The sequence below is a fragment of the Gymnoscopelus microlampas genome, assembly GCF_963454915.1.
Source record: "Gymnoscopelus microlampas genome assembly, chromosome: 16".
Lineage (NCBI taxonomy): Eukaryota > Metazoa > Chordata > Actinopteri > Myctophiformes > Myctophidae > Gymnoscopelus > Gymnoscopelus microlampas.
In genome coordinates, this window is record NC_139953.1 from 33,281,767 (window position 1) to 33,301,773 (window position 20,007).

The 20,007-nt window shown below is 43.0% G+C and overlaps 1 protein-coding gene across 3 annotated transcripts in view; it reads right to left on the bottom strand.

The window, feature by feature from the left end:
- tab2 (TGF-beta activated kinase 1 (MAP3K7) binding protein 2) overlaps positions 1 to 15,932 on the bottom strand; it is a 51,720-nt gene extending 35,788 nt beyond the window's left edge. For all 3 annotated transcript variants that reach the window (XM_084081745.1, XM_084081744.1, XM_084081743.1), the window contains exon 1: positions 15,530 to 15,932. The gene's annotated coding sequence lies outside the window, so the exon portion shown is untranslated. The remainder of the gene's footprint in view (positions 1 to 15,529) is intronic.
- Between the last annotated feature and the right edge of the window lie 4,075 nt (positions 15,933 to 20,007).

Below are 20,007 nucleotides of genomic sequence, written 5' to 3' on the forward strand. Positions count from 1 at the left end.
CTGACCACCAGGCCACCATGCCTGCCAGCCCACGTCTGTTTTGCTGAAGTGAGCATCTGGTGTTCAGTCATTCCTATGGGGAATGACTGAAGACAAAACAACCTATGGCTACATCCCAACGAAGGCATATGGTCAGAACACATTGCGAGTTCAAAAATAAACATTGTCAAGTACAAGTACAACAATGCGAAATTAATGAAGCCACTTATAGGTGTCTTTGGATTCCATTGAAAACCACCAATAATAAAAGTGCACCTTTCAATCCCTACTTGATTAGGGTGACTCATGAGCCACCCCGCCCCTTTACTGCTCGGTCTTCTCATGCTCTTTTCAGCAACTTCTCATTTGTCACATTACACAGACGGAGCAGCAGTTGAGTGGAAGAAAACGGTAGTACTGTAAACGAAAACCGATCTGACAGCAGCAAGGGTTGGAGGAGGACAGAGCATTAGGAGCAGAACAAGGGGGTTGGGTGGGGGGGCTAAATAAAGGTTCAGAAACAGTTGGTTCTGATGGCTTTTCCGACACAAGTTTCAAAGGGCCACCTGGCTTCCATGGTCCACTGTGTGGCAACAGATTTTTTCCACTACAGGCAAGTTACTGTATTTGTTAGCTTGAGAGTCATGGATACGACCCCAACAGTGCTTCCAGGTCGGAAAGCGGTAGGTTGCCTCATTAACTCATCAAGTAGCTTAGCGTCAAGGCTACAGAAAATCAAGATTAATCCGAATTTGCAGTGCACTGATGTTATCGCAGACGCAGAGTGTTGGCCTTTTGCTGAAGATGCATGTAGGCTATGTCATAATGTGTTATTGTGTGCCAAAGCATGCTTATGGCTGATAGAATACATTTTCACTAGACTAGACTTTTGCAAAAATCCCAAGTCAAGCTTTTCCTAAATTAAATACAAATTAAGCATCAGTACATTTTACAGCCTTGAATGTTTATTGAAAAACTGTAACAGGTTCTACAGTGGGTTTGTCCCTGGTGTAGCGATGTCTGCTGATGATCATATAATTGCCGCTAACATCTGTATAGATTCTACAGTGGTGCGATTACAAAGCCTGGCGATATCTAGCATGGAATCTCAACAGTCGACTATGCTCTGTCCTTGGGATAACAGCGCTGCATACAAAAAAAAAGCCATAAATACCAGGCATAACTTCCATGTCAATCCCATACCACAGCCCCACCTTCGAGAGGAAGTCACACACCTCTTTCAATGGTGCAACAATGCAGACACGCAGAGATGGCATGCCATCGGACTGACAAGATTACACCCAATGTTTCCTACCACACAAAACCAGGTCTCTTTAAGGTGATCAACTTCCTCCACAGAATGGATCCGTTGAACCTCCCACGGACGGGGGGGGGAAAAAACAGGGTGACTGACTGCAGTTTTCTCTCATCACTCACTCCAGGCTGATCAAACACAATGGACATGCGTACTCTCAGGGCGCTTACCACTAATATGCCAAGCATGCAACAGTCAGTTCCCCTTTACTGTCTTACTAAATACACTTACTCTATGTCAACATGCTCTTTGAGAGCACACAGCCTGCAGAATATTAGGACCGTTTCTGTGTTTGGCTTTGGTTCAGGGGTCTGTTAAGCCTGTGGTTATTATTGTCCCTATGGCCAAATCGATGTAGGACTTCAGTTAGTACAGATGCAACAAAACTGATACTAGAATCAGATATCACGCAGATACCCTATGGTATTGGTATTAGTGCTGGAAAACGTCCCGAGCACCAAAATATTGAGAACAAGAGCCATGTGTCACATATAAGAAATATCAAAAAAGAAACATATCGGTGGCGTTTTCCCACATAGTAGGAAGTTAGATGGCTCTAATGAGTCTCTCAATTACTTTTGAACGGTGACCCCGTACTAATCGTAGTCTATCATTCAGCAGTGTCCAATGATGGTGTGTTTGCATGTCCCTTCGTGCCCTCTGATCAAATCCCTTAACTTTGCTTCTTCTCCACTGGGCCTTCCAATAGCCTTCTTATGGGAGAGTTTTCAGCATATTTTGATTATCGCAACAATATCGTTAATCACATCTATTTTGGCCACAATAATTGCGATGAAATTTCATACAGTCATCCCCGTGCTCACACTTTAGTGAAATACAAATAAATAAAAATAACGTTGCATCCCCTGCTTCAGTGCATCTCTGGACCTCCACGTGCTCAGCTAAGGAGAAAAAAAAGAAAACCTCTACCGGAAATGCTTCCTGCAGCTGCTAGGAGTATTATTCTCCACCTTGAAGCCAAGCAAAAGACAAATGGCAGCCAAGTCATGTGACCTGCTCTGCCATTCAGTCTTATTCCGCCCGCTCTCAAAACATTCTAGTCATTCTTGTCTCACTCGCCAAGCGGTGCCTTGTTCTCCAGATCACAGTAATTGACTGGTAATACGGTCCGCCGTAATGGCCATGGTGGCTATCAGATAAGTGGATGCCGTAAGCCTCTCTGCTAGCGGTAACCAGTGTATAAAGCCTGACTTAACAACTCTAACCCTAGTGCCAATATTCTGCAGATAGCAGATCTGCAGATTTTATTTTCTATAGTTATTTTCGGCAAAGACATTTAGTGTACAGCAAAAACAGGAGGGGGTCTAGTATAGAGCCCTGGGGGACCCCGGTCAACTAAGTATAGGGTTTAAGTGGATCAGACGTGATTGTCTGAACATCCCATGTGCCGGCGTATAATCACATAAACACGGCAAAATCGCTTCTGTCAACGGCAAAGGATTTGGGACTCCCAGGTGCACGGCAAACCCAGCTGTGAGACCTACACTGGTGTTTCAACTACCAAGTCTGTCGTAGAGAGAATGAAACGGTTCCAAAATTGCACAAGAAATAAATAGTTTCAAAAGTAAGAAATGTTACCAAAGTCATATTGTAAAAGCATTAGCCTAGAAAATTATACCTCCACGATGTTAGGCAGATTACATGAAACCCAGTGGGCTTGTAGGTTAGTAGGGTACATTTTGTATAGGATTATCCTCCACTAACACTAACACAGAAAATGTACTACCGTGAAGAAAAAATAAATCTGTTATACAAGCATGTAATACAAGCATGTACTATACAGTGCTATACATACTGCTGGTACACAGTATGAGAAAACCTAGTGTGTGCTCAAATCGCTCTTTTCCCACAGCTGGTCTGTGCGTGGAGGCTGTGCATGTGCAGGGAGCGAGTGGCTCTGCTGGTGCCCACAGAGGACAGGGAGGGACAACACCGCACTCTGTGGCTCTGCCTCGACTGGCACCGACAGGTGTGCTTAGGAGGGTGCCAGCACCATCCTGGCCTGAGGCGATGCAGAGACAGCAGCCAAAACCACACACACACACACGCACGGGAACAGACCATACACATACGCAAACACCAAACATGCACCGACCATCCGCTACGCTAGTTCATTGGTGCACGGAGCGATATGCAGTCTCACACGAGACACAACCACACACACACACACATACAAAGACCCACGGCAGTACATTCCTGCAAGGAATAACGTGGCAGAGCAGCTCTGTTATGACATCTCTAACCAGGAGCTGAGCGGGGCCCATAGGACTTGGGAGGTCGGAAGCCAGTGGGGGTGAAAGAGAGTTAAGGAGGAGGGTCAAGGAGAGGGCTGAGGATGGCCAATTAAGGCTCAAAGGACAATCTAGACTATTTGGCCAACTTAGTTGGCTTATTAATCAGAATTATTAGTAACAATAAAGGGTTAATTGAAAGGGTTAATTGTGCAGCCCTAAAGAGGAAAGGAGCCCACAAGGGAGGTTGCTCTGCACTCAGCTAATACCCCTGGCTGCTCCACTGGACTCCTTTAAAAGTCAAGAGAAGTTTCCATGGATCAGTAACCAGGAACAAGGAAACTATCAAAAACAACCCAAACAAAGGGAGGCTTTGGGCAACTGGGAAGACGTAAAAAAAAAAAGAAGCCCCCTCCCCTTTCTCTCTCTCTCAAGCTGCAGCAGTGTGGCCTGCTTCCACCTTTACAAGCGTGTACCCAGCAAGCTCCTCTCTCTCCATACTAGTTCTGTGGGTACTTATGGAAAATTTCTTCTTCCGTATTAAAAGAGGAAAAAAAACATTCTGATGTCTTTGTGCACTGTATAAGCATGCAGCAAAAGAGCAATAGGGGTGGGTTGGGAAGAGGGTGACAGAGACGGCTTCAACAAGCTTTACTTTTGTCTATGTTTGCAGTGTTGTTTAAGGCTGCAACAACTAATCGATTAATCGATTAATAATCGATTACTAAATTAGTTGCCAACTAATTTGATAATCGATTAATCGATAATCGATTAATCGATAATGGAATGTAATTAATTCAATGTAAAATTGGCTATTTTATCCAAAATGTTAAAAAAAAAAAAAAAAATTGGAAAGTGTTTATGTAAATTAAAGTATACATGATTAGAACATGCTTAAACATTCGACAATTAAGGTCTAATATTTCTACAAAACTACAAATTGTCTTTATTTTTAGATAGAACATGCCTTAAACTTCAAAATTATAAGGTAATTGCTTAATAAGTGCGATAATCCGATTAATCGATTAATCGTTTAAATAATCGCCCGATTCATCGATTATGGAATTAATCGTTAGTTGCAGCCTTAGTGTTGTTGTGCAATCTGTGTTGGGGGGGGAAAAACAAGAGGACTCCCCTCCAAGCTCAATGGGAAGTAAGCTTGTTTTCTTCCCCTGGAGCTCTGGTTGGGATCGAGATGTGAGAGTTGCAAAACATCGCCAAATGTAAGGGCTTTAATTCAATATACCGCTACTGCTGCAAGAATCTCAGAAAGAGAGAGTGGGAGAGATAAACAGAGAATGGTAGAGGGAGAATGGGGGGGGGGGTGATCAAGAGAGAGAGAGCGAGAGAGAGAGGGAGACCCACACAGACAGTTGCCCTTGGCAAAGCTACACTGAACCACAACAAACAAAAGCTTTGTCGACTCCACTGTCCACCACACCCTGACCAATATGTTTTCTGAGCGAGCCAGGCGGCGAGGGAGTGAGGAGGGCTGAGGGCCCGAGGCCCACGCTGCACTGATAGGCAGCCAGATCAAAGCCCCCACTCCCCCCCCCCCAATGTTTGGGGAGCAGAAGAACCTGAGCGAGAGATGAAAGGCCAACTGTGGGAGAAATGATGAAGGGCAGAGCAGCTCCTCCCTGCATGGCGTTTTAAGACAACAGGACGGTGAACAACACGAGGAAGGCAGCGTGTGTGTGTGTGTGTGTGTGTGTGTGTGTGTAGCGTGTGTGTGTGTGTGTAGCGTGTGTGTGTGTGTGTGTGTGTGTGTGTGTGTGTGTGTGTGTGTGTGTGTGTGTGTGTGTGTGTGTGTGTGTGTGTGTGTGTGTGCGTGCGTATCTGTGAAGGAAGTTAGGGGGAGTCAGTGGAGACACACACACACACAGGGCCAGAATCTGTCCACAGGATAAGCGGTGCAGTGATAAGACAACCGCCTGCAATATCTGTACCTCAGAAAACAAGCTGTCAAGCTAATATGCTTACCAGGAGAATAAAACGGCACCAATGCTGGGGAAGCACGGAAAAACAAATTCCTGTAAACTGTGCATGTGTGTGTACGGGAGTAGGGGGGTTCAAATGGCTATTTCTATGGAATAATACCATCCTAATGAAGACAGGAAAAACTGTAAAGTATATGGAAACACATGGGAAATGGCAAAAGGTAACAGAGCGTTCAGCAATGGTACTTAAACAGAGTCCTCCTTGATGTCCTGGTTCATCCATGCAAGACAAAGGGAGGAGCGCACATCAATGTTGTGGAGGTGCCGAGCATGGTGAAAAAAACATCAAGTTTAAAAAGATAAAGCAGTCGCACACTTGTAGCCTTGACAACAAAGTATTCTTAAGTTCAGGTGATACAGTAGGTGTGTGACTGCTGATCCATGTAACAGACAAATTCTTGCACAGCTTCTGTGCTATGTGGCTGTAGTTTGCACCATCGTGTTGTCGTAAGGAGACACGATGGCAGTTTGAACTTCGGCCAGTTGTTTCTCTTTGCCAGATAGTGCTTCGCCATGTCAAAATGTGGGGAACAGGTTTCGGTCTTGGCACTTGGGTGAGGTGGAGAACAGCATGTTAGCATTTTTAGCATTCCTCCTTCACACTAGCCTCAAACTACCTCAACCATTTCTCATTCAAGCTCCCCTCAAATATGCTAGCTCAAAGCCAGCAGAGCCCATTGTTTTGATGCTATGCTAACAAGCCATTGGTAAGGTAGCTGCAGGATAAATGAAAGAATGTTCTTCCCGCCGCAATGTGACATGTGTCTGGCGAAAATAAGGAACAGACTAAATCACATTACTGTTTAAAGACCCTTCCTGGTGTTGGTGCTCTTCGGTTTGAGCAAGCCTAAGGCTGGTGTATAATGTTATTATAATACAGACAAGCTACACAGAGACACTGGCACTAGGGCAGTGGTTCTCAAAGTGGGGTCCACCGTCCAGGGACCCTCTGGGTTCTTTGAGGGGGTTCCAAATGGACCCTTACAGGCCTGTAACTCTGACAGTATACAAATGGAACCATTTGGGTCCATTTGGTTCCACACTTTCTGTGAGTTATGGGGGTCCTTGAAATTAAAAAAGTAAAAAAAGAGAACCACTGCACTAGAAGAAACTAGTGCTAGAGGAATTGTATTTAACCCACCTCCTCTTTAAGCCATAAAACAAGTAGGGCTGCAAATCGATAGCGATAATTCTATCAATCACTTTTTCAATTACTCAAGAAGCACTTTTCTTTCTGATCTAATCGAGTAAAAAAATGTGTCTGATTAACCACTTGAGCCCTATATTATACTTTTGTCATACAACAGTGTCACACAAACATACAAATAAGTAGCTCAGAATGCATCGATGAGATGCATTGTGAGCTTGTAGACCACAGAACCACAGCAGGTTCAATCGTACAATGCTGCTGCAAGAGCATACCAACTGTGTGCATGCCTGTGAGGTTGCAGATTCAGGGTTTGTCGTCCCCCGTTACTTAAATACTTTTCAAGTTTCATGAAGTTGTTTTCTCAATGTTAGTTCATCCAAGATGGGTTTTGTTTCTGCAATGCCCTCATTCACACTCAAATGCTCGTACCGTGCAGTTTCCCCATACAACCACAGAGTTCAACTGTACGTCACTGAGCAGCTCCACTGATGCAGTTGGGAGTGAAGTAATCTCTCAAGACAGATTCTACTAACAGCGGAATCTGTCAGCACCACTGCCTTAAACATGTAGTGTTGTTATTAATAGGAATAAACACCGAAGCACCCGGGAGGAAGAGGACTAAGGAAGGGGAGGGGCCAAACCGAGTTCCTGTTTCGACACAAAAAAGGAGGTGGTGCCCGCAGAAGCAAAAAAAGAAATAAATGGATTACCAGATTGGGAGTCAAGAGCCTTGCTCAAGGGTGCTTCCAGTGAGGGAAACAGAGTTTGTCCTTTACATTACCCGCTAACATTGTCCCACCAAGGCCAGGATCTGATCTAGCAATATCTGATCTGCTTTTTTTGTTTTACTTCCTAAAGATGTACTCTGAACCTTGCCTGAATTAATAACTTAGGATGTTAAATGAGGACGGGACAAAGCCTAAACTTTCTCCAATAGTTTAGCACTGCAGATTATACTGTAGCTATGAGCTACAGTAACACTGGCTATGCTAAATCACTGTAGAATGCTGTGCTGGGTGTACATAATGTATGTACTGTATGTTAATGAAACCAATTCAAGAGGACACAGGGCTTTTGGTCATTAACCTCACAGCCTTTCTTGAATGTGACCAAAATCCCTTGTGTAAATTTTAACTTTAAACGCTGCGTGTAAAAATGGACAGAGATTTTTACAATGGGTCCATTTTAAGAAGCAAAAAACAAACACGAATAGCTTGTATCCTGTTAAAAGCACCACATATTGAGAAGGAGGCAAACGTGTTCAAACTGAGGCAGTTATGAGAAAGATGCAGGAATAAGATGAAGTGTTTGTGTCACATGCATATCCTGCAGAGTGCAGACACTACACTACGGTGTCTTCAGGCCCATGGAGCACACACTAGCACAGAGGGACTGTGAGAACTGCTCAACTGTGTTCCTGCCCACTGATTCTGAGGAACTAGATTTGAACAGTAGCATGGAAGAAGAGTGACGCACATACAGTAACCCTTGATGAAGTTAACAAGAAGACGTGTCTTGAAATTAAGAACTCCATTCTCTGAAATGATAACATACTGTTTCCTCTATATTAAACAGACATTGAGTGATATTACTTATTTAAGGTAAGGATGTTTCCCCAAATTAATGAATACATAGCAGATTATGTCAAAAATCAGGTAAACCTGATTCAAATAAATCTAACATTAAAACAAAACAGTGTTTTACAATAATGGTCAGACTCATGACTCTTCTGTCTGAAAGTAAGCAACTCTGTCATGTGTAAATAAGTCATGAGATGACCTGAAAGCCAAGTGGTTAGGGCGCACACCATATGGCGCAAACTAGCGAGTTCCCGGTTCAATTCCTGGCCAGCCAGACGATGCTTTATGTCATTTCCCTACTATCTCTCTACATCTATCACAGTAAAATAAAGGCTTAATAATGCCCAAAACAAATGATAATATAAAAAAAAATGCAATTCATGTAAGAGAACAAAATTGATGTGGGTTTAATTGATTACATGTTTAACCCATGTGTTTTGACAGTGCATTTTCTTGTCACACAGAATAAAGAGCCACCAAATACTACTTGGGTCAGCAACTTCTATTGACCTATAAATCTTTTTCTTTTTAGATGAGAAAACAGGGGGGGTAAATGCCCCAGGCACAACTAACAATGCCTAAGTGTCTCAAAAGCTGCGCTGCTGTCTTTGCAAACATGCCTGTTTAACACACGCGCAGCTCTGTTTTTAATTAGCCTAAATGCTACATCCAAAGAGAGCCTGCTATATTCCTTTAATTGACGGTTGCGCTACTATCCCATTTCATAGCCGAGTTCCTGCAAAGGGAAACTTGAAAAACACTTAATTCAAACACTTAATTCAAACACTTAATTCAAACACTTCATTCAACAACACTTCAAAAACACTTTATTAGCATGAAAGGCTTAATTATTTCACCGTGTTGGGCACTGATTTACAAGGTGGTGTAGCAAAGGAATGGCTATTTTGAGATAATGGATTTTGCTGAACAATTTGCAGTCAGTTGGGTTTAGTGGGTCATGCTGGGAGTGATGTGGCTTGGATTCAAAACCTGAGATAATGGATACTGACATTTTGAATACCTTAAAACCTGGCTTCAGTCACTTGTTGTTGCGTTGAGATTAAATGTTAGCGCTTGTGCCCATTACAGTTTTCCCTTAAGTGCCTGGGTAGCATTGTTAGCAATTAGTATAGAATCTTAATTGATCATTGGGCACAGCTAAGTGGAAACTTGCAGGGAGCTCTTCCCTTTGGTTTCAGTGGTGACTGGTGAACACTGTACCCATACCAATAAGTCCATAAGCAAATGAACAAATGTAGGCGCGTCTTGGATTTGTTTTTCCGTTGTTGTGACAAGTGCTTGCAAGGACACATGATCACATATGATTGAAAATGTCAAAATGAATTACTTGACTCCACTTAATGATCAACTGGAATGGACTCTCAGAAATGTAATTCATGACAATTCTTAGGCTCTGAATATAACAGATAGGCTGCTCAGCTATGAGACGGAAGCTTTCAAAGAAGCATTGAAAGATTTTAGAGGAACAGAGAGGCTGGTAGAGAAACAGACCCTCAGGTTAAGGGCACAGAGGGGAGGGGCAATGTACAAATAATCGCAACATAGGATGTGGTTCACTCTTCTGCTCCCGTTTCCTGAGGCACAAGAAAGACAGCAAGAAGGTAGGCTATAATAATACCTTTGACTTTGTGTGCACTGTGCACCGTATCATGCGCTCAAGGCGCATGACCGCAGAAGGCCAACAAAATGGAACTGAATCTCCTCTGCAGAGTGTTTGCAAAGTTACTGACAACAGATACCCTGGCTCAGAGTGAATGAAACAACTTTCACCCGGTCGTGCAAAGAGAAATTGTTCATTTGTAAAGTTTGCAGGAGGTTTGAGCTATGACCTAAGTTCACACACAGTCCAAAACAATTAACTACTCATGTCAATTACATTTCATCAGTTTTTCTTATGAGCTGCACAGAGCTATTCTTTCTCAATAGATCATCCTCCTTCCCATCCAGCCCAATCATTGCCACTGCCCATTGCCCAATAACACTAAATTAATTACGCTATACTACTATAGAATCACAGAGATTGCTGTTAAAAGCCAAGAAAAAACAATGCGATTATGATTTACCAATACGATGCGTCATATTATGTAGAAAGTGGGGTGACAGAGGCGCAGTAAAGGGGGGATATATAACCTACTATGCAAAGGACATTTTGTTAGGAAGAGTCAATGCTGTTTCTTTTCCTCGCTGTATTTCTGTAATAGTGATTTTGAAAAATATAATTGGGAGAGTTCCTACTCTTTTGATTGAAACATGCACAGCTCATTAGAGCAGCAAGCTGCAGTGCACAATCACATGTCCTCAAGTACAAGTCTGTTTCAAACTAGAAAGATGCGTTGTCTTGTCTCATGACGAGTACATCATTTCCTAGGATGCAAGTCTGTTCCTTGCATATTAATAAACGGCCACGATCTGGCTAGCATCTCTATTCACCAACTTGCAACAGTTAGAAATGACATTAACTCTCACGGGAGTTAACGATGATCATTGTTTGCAAACGGATACGTTCAGTTCACCATCCACAAAAACATGAGCATACTCAATGAACACGTTCATGTTAGCGCATTCATGCATAACACTTACTGTAGGTCATGTAAGTCCTTAGAACTGTAAGTGGCAAAGAAGCAGCATAACAATCGTGCCACCTATGCATCTAGCACCAAACTTCATCCAATCCGATTCATTTAGCAGTCCTATACACATCACAATCCTGACATGTTTCTCCAGCGCAGATTAATGACAAAATATAAATTACATGTTCTCAATGGACCATCTAAATGCAGAGGAAAATATGCTCAAAAGCAAATGCAATAGTGATTTCCCTGACAGAAGAGGCATGCCGGTATGAGTGCATCTTATAGAGTATATTCACATATTCCATAAATGACAACACAGAGAGGAGGACATAAAAGCTCAAAAGTCTCATCAATGAGTCCAGGCACAAAAATGGAGCAGGCCCTTTACCAGCACTGAGAGGTCATTATTTGTTATTTAGCTGAAGCAAATATAAAGGACAATGTCTGTGCAAACATTGTTGTGATATTTGTCAGTCAGAGGTAAAATGAAATAAATGGTCTGAAATGTAATGATGCAACTTTATACTGGTTAGTTTAATTGGCTAATCTAAATGCTGTAAATAAATGATCAATTTGACTAGATCAAGGAAATTAAACACTGATTTCATCTGCACCTGATGATCATATCTTCCACTACAGTAGCATTCAGTTTATTTTGGTATGCCACACAAGCTTACTTTGTGATAAAATGGTTGTTGCAATTGTGAATCACCTTAAAACGTAATATGGTCCCTACAGCAATGTAGTAGGGAGTCTCTGGGGACTAGCCCCAACAAGGTGCTGCAGAAAGAAGCCACACACACACACACACACACACGACACAGTACAACACATGCAATGGAATTGAAATGCATGAAGTGCTAGTAGACCACAGCTAGACTCAAGTGGTGCAGCTAGATCAGCAGTGTCGTCCTCAACTCACAATTTAACCACTTAAACCCTACATACTTTGTGGACGCGTGTCCCCGAAGGGTCTATACTTACCTGCTTTTTCCTAATATCTACTATTTTCAGCAACTGTTCACCTATTTTTGCTGAATGTTCATCTATTATGACATGCCCAGAATAGGGACGCTAGGGTTCCTGTGGTTAACCCTTGAACTGGAGAGAGCCCCATTTGTAATGGAGGATTCCATTTGAAGCCGAGGAGTCAGGCGAGAGTTCTGACAGGGGGAGGGGGCTCCACTAAGAGCCTCTCTTCCTGACAGCCACACACACACACACAGTGGTGGGGGGAGGGTTTGAAAACACCAAGCCCTCTTCCTGAGCCTGCAGCAATGGGCATAATTTGATGGATCCTTCGACTCACTTCTACAAATTCTTCGAATTACATTTTATATTCTAGCATTTCGTTTCATTCATGGGATACGTTTCACTGTAACACACACACACACACACTCACATCTGTTCTGTCACAGGCAAATCACTTTTGTATTAGCTTTTTGAGTTTTTCTCGTCTGCACTGAGTTGGACCTCTGAGGAAGCCAAAGTAATTGTCATAAGATATGATGAGGTGGCAATAGGCAAATTCACAAATAAATAATTACAGACAGACATTGTTTAATTGTATCATAAAAAGGAAGTTGAGAGAAAATGTGACAGCGTGGTGATTTGTGACATGCTGAATATTGTCGTTTGGCCCGTAAATAGTCATATCAGCCAGTTCTATCAATCCAAAATTACACATCTGGCGGTGGGGAAAATCTAACCCATCCACTGTTTCAAGAGTCTGATTCCTCTGCAATGCTTTTACAGAAAATCTGTTCTGACAAACAGGGAAAGGGGCAAGGTAAGCCAATATCGTTTCCTAGGTTCAATTGACTCTATGCTGTTGATCCAAAACAATGAGCACTTGTACTCTGTAAAACACACACACACTCATATAATTATCCCTCCCCTTGTGAAAAAGAAAGAAAAAATACACATACACCACCTCCCTCTTCTCTGATTGGTGATAACTTGTTGTGCAAACAGCAAATGATAAACCTGGAAACAGGTTTTTCAGGAAAGAAGATTTAAGTGTTGGCATAGGTCTTAATGAGAACATGCCACAAGCTTACCTTGTTTCCAAAAGCTCAAAAACATGAGTTTTAGCCCTACCTGCTTGTTGTATATAACCAAACACTGGAAACAAACAATCCTAACCCCTTCATTGTTCCTCCTCTGCTGGCTCGCATCATAGCAACCTGGGTTATATCTCAACATATCCCAATCCATTTGTAGGCTTAAACATTCTGCAAGCCCTAAAAGCCATGATGCATTATCTTGTTAGCATGCATGTCTGCCCATTAATTCCCAAGACAGGAATTTCCCCAACTTAGTGCATTTAATACTGTTATCACACAGACTATGTGCAGCCATTACCCCCACTCTACTAGTGGGAGAAGAGTGGCAAATCTTGCAAGCCCTCCCAGCGACATATTTGCCCTGCTACAAGCACACATGGTTTCAGTTAGGGTCTGTACCTATAAACAGTTGGCCGTGGCAGCTTATTGGTCAGGAAGTGCAATGTTGACTGCAAGTCAAGACAGGCACAAGCTGCTAATGAATGATATACACACACTACACCCTCCACCATCAGCTACAACAACACACTTTAGCCTTAGAAGGTGTTTAGAGGGCAACAGAAAAGTGATTCTGGACTCTTCGTGTGTCCTTGATGAACCCACGTCTCTTGAAGCAGCCACCTGAGAAAGTTGTCATTCGTATTCTGCTGAGACGTGAGCGTTATGAGTCAGTGACATAAATACCACAGTGTTGTATCATGTGTTCAGAGTGTGATTTATGCCTAAGTCGCAGTTTATTTATCCGTCAATACCAGCCAAAAATGGCGAGACTGGTGACTACAGTAGGTTCAGAATTGAATTGAGAAATTCTATTTCTAAGCTATCAAAGAAATTCTGCAATAAAAATCTGATTCCACAAAGGCTGGTTATATGCCAAACAAGCAAGTGGAATATATGGACTTGACAATCACAAAGAAAGTTTACCAGTATTGGCTTGTGGCAAGATCATTTCAAGCCAGTCTAAGTTGATAAGTAAGTGTAACATGAGAGGCATAAAACAGACTACACCACTAAGAATGAAGAAATGCTACTATCAAGGAGCACGTTTTGTTATCTCTAAAGACTAATAAATCAACAACACCAACACGACCAATAGAGAACAACACCCCACTTGTCATTATTAACAACATCTGTCCACTATGAGCAATTACGTGATGATCTGAGTGAAAGACAAACAAATAACATGAACATAGTAAGCAGCTCTGACTCTCACAGAGGATGTGTAAATCACTCAACATGTTCTTTAACAGGTTCAGTGCAGCATGCATGGTGCCTGTGTGTGTGTTGCAATCACTGGCCTTGATGTACAAACAAAATGTGCAACTTTGAAAAACAGGCCCCAATGTAATAAGCATATGTCTGCAAGTCCATCCTGCTGTCATATATAAACAAAAACAGAACAGAGTAAACAACACAGCATGGTAAAATCAGGTCACACTGGGCTAAACGTTACTGAACTAATACACATATGAAGAACAAAGTGGTCTTGGAGCTGTCATATTAGTGCGTTAGGAAAACTTGCAATGAACCAGATGCACCTCCTGCACGTCACTCACAACTGTCACAATATCTAATTCATGTACCATATGCTATGATTTGTATACACAAGCTCACGTTATATATTATGTATCAAGTCGACAGTTGGCTCTGGCAGAAGACTGCCTCATTTAATGTACTTGCAGGCAAGCACAACTTCCAAAAACGTCTCCCTGTCTGTGTTTAGGCCTTGGAGAGGGCCTATTTACATTACTATGGAGTGGACAGACTGCTTCATATGGTCTGTGACAACTGCCTCAACTACCAGCATAAACACATTAACTGATGTCAAGCGAGTGGTAGACAAACAATCGCACCAAAATGGTAACTTATCGGAAACGTCGTCACTTAATTATGTTACCAGCACAATGCAATCATCATGGATGGTGGTGGTGTGTAGCAACTCAGTCTTACTTATTAGAAGAAGGGGAAAATCTATAACTTACTGGTCAAATCTCTCAGTCTGTGCCGTTTTGAAAATAAAAAACACTGTGAAACAGTGAGAATTTAGGACGTTTAAAAGTTTAAACTTGTGGACGACGGTTTACTTTAAAACGGAGCTCTGCTGCTGCTCAATGGAAAATGTAGCCTACATGGGCTACAAAACATGTAGCCTGCCTACGTCATGTTAAAATAAAAGAGTCATTGCTACGAAACGTATCGCACGCACAATCATAACCAAATTACAAGTTAAACGGGTTGTATTTTTGCTGGTTTATAAGCGCTTTATAAACTATATAACAACAGCCGCTTGCAAAACAGCCCAGCTGCTCGCTCTCTATTTGCTCGCTCGGCTTTGCAGACGACAAATAGTTTTCCACACCTGAAAAAGCCGACAGTCAGACAACAAAGTTTTTCTTCGCCTTTTCCTCCTCCGACCGTTTTCTCTAAGTTGGACACATTGACTTTGTTGTGCGACTCGATCACATAATAAAAAGCCTCCTTTTATCCACCGAGCCGGAGGCGAAGTGAGACCTTTACGTTTACAGATAAACTTTGTGGAACTTATTATTATCCCCCACCAACCAACAGGGGCCTGTGAAGTTTCAAGCCTTACCGTGTCTCCAGCCTATCCGCCGCTCCCCGGCGGGTCCTGCACCTTCACCACCCGGAGACAGCCGCCACCGAGTGTCGTTCCCGGGGCCGTGGTGGGGTGTATGGGTGCTGAGAGAAGAGCGGAGAAGGAGGACCGTCGGACAGGAGGTTCGAACGGCACCGACCGAGGCCTGCCTTAGCCTGCCTGGGCCTCCCTTTCCTTTCCCTTCCCTTTTCCCTTCTGTCGTTCCTCTCGGATGTGTGGGGGCCGGAGGGGGGACACTGCTGCACCGCAACCCCCCGCCGTTACGAGCAAAAACTCTGGGGAAAAGTGTTTGACAGCTCCTCTTCTTTCCCCCCCTCTTCGCCACCCCCTGCCTTTTTGCTTTTTGGCTTTTCTCTCTCACTTCCACTGTAGATACGAATCAAAATACTGTCACAGAATATGGCGGCTGCATAAGCGAGCGCCTATCGCGAGAGTTTTTTTTTTTCTTTTTTTCAAATGAAGGTGAAAGTTGGGCTGTTTTTGGAGAGGAAGTGTGTTTGCAAAATTAACATTTGCAGAGATAGAAACAAATCCTCACTGTTAATTTAACTTTATTTAACCCCTAACAAAGGTCCATTTGGTTCCATTTGTACTTAGGATTTTACTGTGTGTAGAGGGATAGGGAAAGTCAGTCAATCTTATTAGAATGTAAACTGTGAAAAAGATTGGAGTCAGAAAAACATTTGACTCCACAAATATAGACTGGACAAATCTGTAGTTCACTACTACTACAGTATGTCAACCAACTTGCAGCCTATTTAAAACTCTCTCTTGTACACTCGTGCACAAATTGAACTCATACACTTAAAAGTTTCCCAATTTGTACACATTACAATTCTTCTCAATCCTGAGAGGAAGACAGTTTCATGGATGGGGACATGGCTGGCTATTGGCGAAATCAGTCCCAAAGGGAAATTACACAGCCTCAGGATAGTTCCTATGCCAAGTTTTGCCACTTGCGTTTGTTAGAGAAAGAGTATATGTGTGTATATGAGTATATGAGTATGTGTGTGTGAATCATAGTTTGGTATTGCTATCTGCATTCAACAATAGTATTGCTTTATTCAATCTGAATCCTATGTGTATGTGTGTCTTATTTACGTTGAATATTTTGGAGGATGACAGGAAAGATTGGCCGTCGGGAGGACCGGGACTATTCCCGGTGGCCTGCCCTCTAGTGGCCTGCCTGGAAAAAAAAAAAAAAAAAAAAAAAAACATTTTTTTTTTTTTTTTTTTTTTTGCATAAAAAAAAAAAATCAGGTCAGGCCAGCCATCCACAGCCAGCGCGGCGCTTAAGTGATGCAGCAAAAAAAAATCTCTCCTAAGCTCAGGCCAGGCCAACCACAGTCAATTTCAATTCAATGCAGTCAGTGTTGCTTGCAGCTCAGTGCAGCTGCGGGCCTCCCCCCTACCTTTAACCCCCAAAAAGCCCCCCCTTTTGTAAGGCCCCCCAAAAATAAGGCCCCCCCAAAAAAGGGCCCCCCAAGGGCCCCAGGGTGGCCTGGGTGGGCGTGTATCTCCCGGCCAGATTTGGAGTCCCACTCCGGCCCTGGTAACCTTGGTGAGTAAACAGGTGGGATGGAATTCTGGATTTTTGGAACCTGGTACGTTATACACTTTACCTCGCTTATCCAACAGCACACCGCCCATTTCATTTTGAAGGGTCTAGAGATGCACTATAGAATCAACTTTATTGCCACATCACAGCGTTACAGTTGTAAAGAAGTGGGGGAGTTTTTTTTTTAATCAATTTCATTACAGGCATTTGCTTAGCATTTTATTTACCCACTTTCTCTCCACTTTAGTTGTTTTCCCCATGTGTACTGTGGTCCCTGTCACTGCCAGTGCCAACCCCCAATCCCCACAACCCCCCCCCCCCCCACTGTAGATCTGGGGAGGGTATAGCCCACCATGTGTCCAGCCACTTCGCTGTGTGACAGCGCAGCCGTAGTGGGTAGAGAGGCCGTCTGGTCTGATCAGGTCACCGGTTCGTCTCCCGGTCACCAGTTTCACTGCTCACCAGTCACCGGTTCGTCTCGGGGTCCGCTCAGCTCAATTTGATCCCCACAGTGAACAGAGGCTTGCTCGCAAGGCTACTTAAGCCCTAACTGCTCCCCCCGTGCACTCATCATGAACATCTTAAGCAGCAATCAGCTGGGTGAAGCTGAAACTGAATTTTCCCTGTGGGATTAATAAAGGTCTACTTTGGTTTCACCGGAGAGGGTAACATGCACTGAGGTACATGCCCTTGCAAGTAAACATTTCAATGCTTTGTTTGCTCTGTGGTAATGTTGTTTGCTTCATGCTTTGAACTTGAAACATATTATGTAGCTTGAAATAGGGTATATTGTTCAATAAAAGTAATGGATCAGATTTGTAGTCTGTGCAAACTGACACAAGGTGCTTCGATCAATGTGTCTGTTACAGCAAGCTGACGTAGAGTCAGTGAGGAGGGGGTTTTACTGGGGTCCCTCAAGGGTCTGTACTTGGTCCCCTCCTTTGTTCCCTCTACATCAAATCTCTTCTGCTGAAAATAGTCAACCTACAAGCTTGCAATGCATTGCAATGCAACGTGCATTCACTGCATTGTGAACTTGTGTTTGATTACTTTCCCCGAAGGTTCGTCTATGACATGACCAGAATAGGGATGTTAGGGTTCATGTGGTTGAATGGCTCATTCATTAGTAATCAGTGGCCAGTTAACAAACAGCCTGTCATTAATTAAGAGGTATTTAATGTAGAGGTGAGCAAACCCATTAAGGAGCGCAACTCACACCTCCAGCATGGCCAGCTGTGAGAGAACAGAGCTAACACCCTCTATATCACCATGTATCACCGTCTGTATGTAAACTTTTCAAACAGATTTTAAACAGAATGTCAACAAACGTGTGCGTCTTCTTATAAGGCAGCATATGGATTCCACAACAAAGTGGATGGGTTGACGAGTTCCAGGGTGTAAATGGGACTCAGCAGTCAAATGGTGGCAAGTGGCAAAAAATGTCTTGAAGACCACATGGGGTGCATTATCAAAATGTTAATGTAAATACTATTAACAATGATACAATATTGTAATATGATATCCTGACCCTTTTAGCCAGGCAGGAAGGTCCTGGAATTGCAGCCACACCATCTATCTATATAATTATGCATGGAATGTGTGTGTGTGTGTGTGTGTGTGTGTGTGTGTGTGTGTGTGTGTGTGTGTGTGTGTGTGTGTGTGTGTGTGTGTGTGTGTGTGTGTGTGTGTGTGTGTGTGTGTGTGTGTGTGTGTGTGTGTGTGTGTGTGTGTGTGTGTGCGTGTGTGAGAGAGTCCATAACTGAAGCACCGAATTCCACTGATTGACTTCAAACTTGCCGTGTGCATCGCTGAGGACCCGAGGGTGTGTTGTGCCAAGTGGGAATTCGGTTGGAAACATGATTGTCCAGAATAAAAAATCAAAACATCTCTGTATCTGTTTGTTTGTCTGTCTGTGTACCATTTGCCCATATATTATGATCTGTGTATGTGTCTGTCTGTTTGTCTGGCTGCGTCCCTTTTATGCCCATGTATGGAGATCCCTGATGCCATCAATATATCGTCATACTGTAGTACTGACGTCATAGACTGGCCTCCAAGTACTGTTATAATGGGTATTGCACTAAGTACTCTGACAACGGATACAACGGGTGTACATTACCAGAGGGGCATGCGTTCCCAATGGGCATCGTTCCCAATGGGCATCGTTCCCAACGAGCATCGTTTCCAACGGGCATCATTCCCAACGGGCATCGGCCTAGTTTAAATGAACTACCTTTGTATCACTTCCTATGAAGAATTTTAGTGGCACATGGTTTAAAACTCTGTGACAATGTTGTATCACCAAGAATTCAACATTGTGGGTAAAGCAAACCAAAAACAAATAGATTCACAGGCCAGACGGGACCCAGACGCCTCTCTCTGGAACCACATTTGGACCAAATGAAATTGTTGAAACTAATGAGGATGAAATGCCTTTCAGCAGAGTGGCAGTACCTTTTTGTTAGGGTGGCCCACCCTGACTTCTCTACATAAGAGGACACTTTGATCTCCTGAGCGGCTTGTAATATGCCATCTGATCCTTGATTGTAAATGTTTCATGCCAATATTTTGAATAACGGTCTCTCAACAGATTATGTAAATGAAGCGGTTCGACTCTGTTTTGTATTTGCATGAAGAACATACACATGGGCACACATACACACAAATATACATGCACCAAACACAGAGGTCCTTCAGAAGTCTACTGTTTCCACTTTCTGGCTGCTCAAGCACCATGTCCTATTAGCCGACACACGCTTTGTTTTAAATTGGACATTTTAGTTTGTCTGTGAGGACGCCATAAACAGGTGTCCCATTTAATCCTTTGTATATATTTTTTTTACGACTTAATTGACATGGCCCAAGTCTTCTGCTTGGGACGCATTAACCCACACAT